This window comes from Fukomys damarensis, unplaced genomic scaffold (genome assembly GCF_012274545.1).
Source record: "Fukomys damarensis isolate Sample0158 unplaced genomic scaffold, DMR_v1.0_HiC HiC_scaffold_17, whole genome shotgun sequence".
Classification (NCBI taxonomy): domain Eukaryota; kingdom Metazoa; phylum Chordata; class Mammalia; order Rodentia; family Bathyergidae; genus Fukomys; species Fukomys damarensis.
Window position 1 is genome coordinate 6,956,300 of NW_022900929.1, and position 4,455 is coordinate 6,960,754.

Genomic DNA, 4,455 nt, shown 5'->3' on the forward strand with positions numbered 1-4,455 from the left:
CCCTCGCGCCGCTGCCCCAGGCCTCGTCCGCGGCTCCAAGGCCGAGACCGGAGAACCCCGCGACGCCAGCCAATCGCGGTCGGAGGCGACAGCAACGCTGCGTTCCCCAATCCCGAGTGCTCCACCTTAAAGCTTCGGTCCAATGAGGAGCTGGCTGTGGGGAGGAGGGGGCGGGGTCAGCGGTGCGTCACGCGACAGGGTGAAGCAGATGCCAGCCGAGCGGCGTCTGGAGAATGGTTCCCATCGCTGGGTGGGTCCCGGTGTCCCGTAGGAGTCGCTTGTCGGGGCGGGGGTCTCATGTTGCGGGAAGGCTGCAAATAGAAGAAGGTCCGCACCTCGGGGGAGGAGGGAAGGTTACATCTGGGGGAGGGGCCTGCTGTGAGGGGAGGGGTCGTAGCTCGGGGTACGGTGGGTCAGTCTCGAGGGAGGGGCCACTCTCGCCACCCTCCGTTCTTCTCGAGCTAGGCCTCGCTGGCCCTCCCGGTCCCCGCCCGGGACCTCAGAGATCCTCTTCTGGCCGCTTCGGCTCTGTGTCTGCCGATTCGCGCGTCCCCCGTCCGCCATCGGCGTGGACAGGTCCAGGAATCGCAGGCCGGGTCCACGGCCTCCCTACCCCACCCCGCGGGCAGCCTTTGCGCTCCTTCCCCCTTGCTGGTTGCGGCGTAGTGCAGCGCCGCATCTCCTCCCTGCGGAGCTCGCAGGGGCTCTCTCCCACCTGCCTGTGCGTTGGAAATACTGGATCGGATAATTCTTTGTTTTTGTAAAATGGAAGTATAATTTACAAACCATAACATTCGCCTTTTTAAATTGCACCCGTCTGTGTTTTGACAAGCATACAGTTGTATAATTGTTACCATAATGGAAAATTCCCTCTTGCCCTGGGCGGCCCTGCCCGCACCTGATTCACAAGTATGTTTCTGCCCTTCCACAACACAATATAGATGGCAACGTTTAAGAGCCGTTTCTTTCTTTTCTCTTGCCTCCTCTCTTTCTCCCTCTTCCCTCTCCTCTCCCTGCCCCTCTCTCCTTCCTCATTATGGGGTCTGGCTATGTTGCCCAGGCTGGCTTCCAACTCCAGGGCTCAAGCGATTACCCAAGTTTGAAAGAAGCTGTCCTCCTTACAGGGTGAAGGTTCCACAATGAGTTGATTTATTCACTGTTTCAAGGGCTTGTGAGTTTTCTTGGGAGAGCCAGATAGTAGACCTTTCGGGCTTTGCCTGTCTTGTGGCTTCCACGGCAAGTGCTGGAGACCACTGTTAGGGAAAGCCGATAATCAGGACTGTGTTCCTGGAAACCTTCCCAGGGTGGCAGCTGGCTGTGTACGCCAGTGGCCCACGGTTGCTGAGCTGAGGACCAGTCAGGACATCTGGATTGTCTCCAGTTTGGGGCTGTAAACACAAGGCAGGCCTCTGTATGGCCATCTCTCTTCACTGGTTTTCTGGGTTTATTACCTATCCCTCACTGTTCTCTCATAGTTTAAATACACAAACTTTGACTCTTTGGCTGGGTACTATGGATTGAACCCTAGGCCTTCCCACTAAACTATATCCCCAGTCATATAGATAGACTTTTTGAGACAGGGTCTCCTATGTAGTTTAGGCTGGTCTTTTTTTTTTTTTTTTAACTGAGAAACTTGGGACCTTGCACTTTCGAGGCAGGTGGCAGCACCACTGAGCTAAATCCACAGCCCTAGGCTGGTTTTGAACTTGAACTCACTAACTCACTGTGTAGCCCAGGCTGGCCTCAGTCTCACAGTGATCCTCCTTCTTCACCCTCCCAAGTGTTGGAATTACAGGTTTGTGCCACCACGCATTCCTCCAGCCGGCCCTTTTAAAATCCTTTATCTTGATGGAGATGGGTACCTTGGCCCATGCCTGTAGTCCCAGCACTCAGGAGGCTGAGGCAGGAGGATTGCCATGAGTTTGAGGCTAGCCTGAACTAGTCTCAAAAAAATTTTTTTATCTTGAGATGGGAGTCTCAAAAAGTCATTCAGGCCGCACTTGAACTCCCACTCCTCCTGTATCAGCCTTCCAGAGTGCTGAGACTTCAGCCTTGTCCAGTCATGCCTTGCTAACTTCTAAAAATAGTGCATTAGCATTAATGGCCCTCATGTTGCTTTTACAATCCTGAATCAAATGTATTCTTCAGTCACATCTGTTTGGGAGAAAGACTTTTTATAGATGGTCGCACCCACCCACCTGTCCCAACCTTGTGTGGGAACCACTCCTGTGCTTCTCACTCCAGAGGACAAACACTGAAATACAGTGACCTCACCCCCAAGAATTCTGGCTTCTACCTGCCCACTCTGGCAGCTAGCACAGTGTCCTGTAGGCCTTGGTCCTCCTGAAGGCTCCCTACTAGGCGAGAAATGAGGACAAGGAGAAGACAGGGACCTGGGGCCCTGTTCCCCAAATACAGTCTGGGTATGGATTCCTCTTCCTGGCCAGACTCCTTTCAGAGGAGGGTGCTGGTAACACGGTGTACCCCCAAGTGCTGGTCCTGAGGCTCTTGCACTGTAGCTATTGCTGTTTCACAAAAGGGAAACCAAGGCAATGGCCAGGCTGGCAGCAGGGGATGCAGCTGGTGTGTGTGCTCACTGTCTCCACAGCCACTGTCTTTCTTTGCTGCAGGTTTGGAGGAGCTGAGGACTGTTGTGCTAGGCTCCCAGCTGGCAGAATTTCTTATGGCTCCAGGAGCTCACACCTCAGAATTGGCAGCAGGTTCTGCCTTTCAGTCATAAATAGAACCTGACTCCTCAGAGAGGAGTAAGGGCTGGCTGAGAAACCTGAGCCCAGAGGCTTCATGCCATCTGGGTGCTGCATAGGGGATCCAAGGGCAGGGCCAGAAGAGAATCAGGTGAAGGAAAGTTACCTCCAGGCCTAGGAAATCAGCTACCTTGCTGTGGTACTGGGGTTTGAACCCAGGGCCTTTGCATTGGGCTACATCCTCAGCCCTGTTTTCTTTTGAGACTTGTCTCACTAAATTTCCCAGGTTGGGCTCAAACTTGTGATCCTTCTGCCTCAGCCTCCAGAGTGCTTAGATTATTTATAGTTGTGAACCACCACACCTGGCAAAACACACACACACACACACACACACACACACACACACACACACACACACACTGCTGGAAATTACTACAGTCATTTCTCCCAGATCAAATAATGAAAAGCTGTTTTCAAAGTCAGCCATCAGATAAAAATCCCTTTCCCTTAAGAAAACAATCTCACTTCTCCTGGAGCAGGTTCTCATCCTGCTTGCCTGTGGCTCCTGCTTTGGGCAGGAAGTACCACAAAGGAAATGGTTTCTCTTCTCCTGGGTTGCCTTCAGCCACAGCCAGCAAGGGTGGTTCCCAGGTTTGCTGTGGTTCAGGGCGTGTCTCCCTAGAGAGTGGTAAAGAAATGAGGCAGAGAGCTGGGACAATCTCCACTTTGGCCAGTGTTTCTAAATTCCAGAATTCAAAAACTTATACCTCACTGTTCACTACTGAGAAGGGGCTCTGTTGCCTTTGACTTCCCATCCATTCCTGAAGCCACGGTCAGGAGTATTGCTAAAAGACACAGGAAGAAAGGGCAATCCCCCCTCCATAAGACTGGAGACCCTGCCAACCAGGGTGTGTCCTGTTGTAGGAGACTTTGTTGGGCTCAAGGGAAGGTCTTTCCTGGTCCCTTTCTGTTTTGTGAGGCTCCAGGCAGCTTGTGGCTGCTTCATCCAGTCTCTGCCTCCAACTTCACCTGGTCTCTGTCTCCATGTTTTCTTTTCTGTCTTTCTCCTTTTCTGTAAAGTCATTGGATTTAGGGCTTACCCTAACTCAGGATAACCTTACCTTGTCCTGGGCTCCTCGTTATCTCTTTTACCTCCAGACACTGATGATCCAAACCCTGGATGCAGATGTCCCTTTGCCAGCTCTCGGGCTCTTCCTGGGTATCACATTGGCATCTCTAAAAGTCTCTAAACTGGGCTTTCTGGTCTTGCCCTAACCCTCTCCTCATTAGGTCAGTCAAACAGAAACATCCTATTCCAAGCTGGGTATGGTGATGCATACCTGTAGTTCTGGCTTCTTTGGAGGCTGAAGCAGGAAGGTCATAAATTTGAAAACAGCCTGGGCAACTTAGCAATACCCTGTTTCAAAATAATATAAAAGGGGGCTGAGGATCTAGCTCAGTGGCAGCACACCTGCCTCGGAAGTACAAGGTCCTGAGTTTGATCCCTGGTACATCATGATGGTGATGATGATGATGATGATGATAAAAGGGCCAGGGATGTAGCTCATACGAGGTTCTGGGTTCAGTCCCCAGTACCAAAAGAAACAAAACCCAAAACTCTGTTCTTTCTGAGGCAGGAGATTAGGTGTGTCAAAGCAGCTGAGAAAGTGGGCATGTCCTGTCAATAACAGATCTTGGAGAAGCACTGAAAGACAGCCAGCTCCTAAAGCCTGTATCTGGGACTAATCAG

The 4,455-nt window shown here is 51.8% G+C and overlaps 1 protein-coding gene across 6 annotated transcripts in view; it reads right to left on the reverse strand.

Annotated features, from left to right (window-relative positions):
* Sun1 (Sad1 and UNC84 domain containing 1) overlaps window positions 1-171 on the reverse strand; it is a 53,290-nt gene extending 53,119 nt beyond the window's left edge. Inside the window, exon 1 of one of the 6 annotated variants that reach the window (XM_019209274.2) lies at window positions 1-171. The gene's annotated coding sequence lies outside the window, so the exon portion shown is untranslated. The other 5 variants (XM_033764825.1, XM_033764826.1, XM_019209278.2 and 2 more) reach the window with 5 other exon arrangements.
* Between the last annotated feature and the right edge of the window lie 4,284 nt (window positions 172-4,455).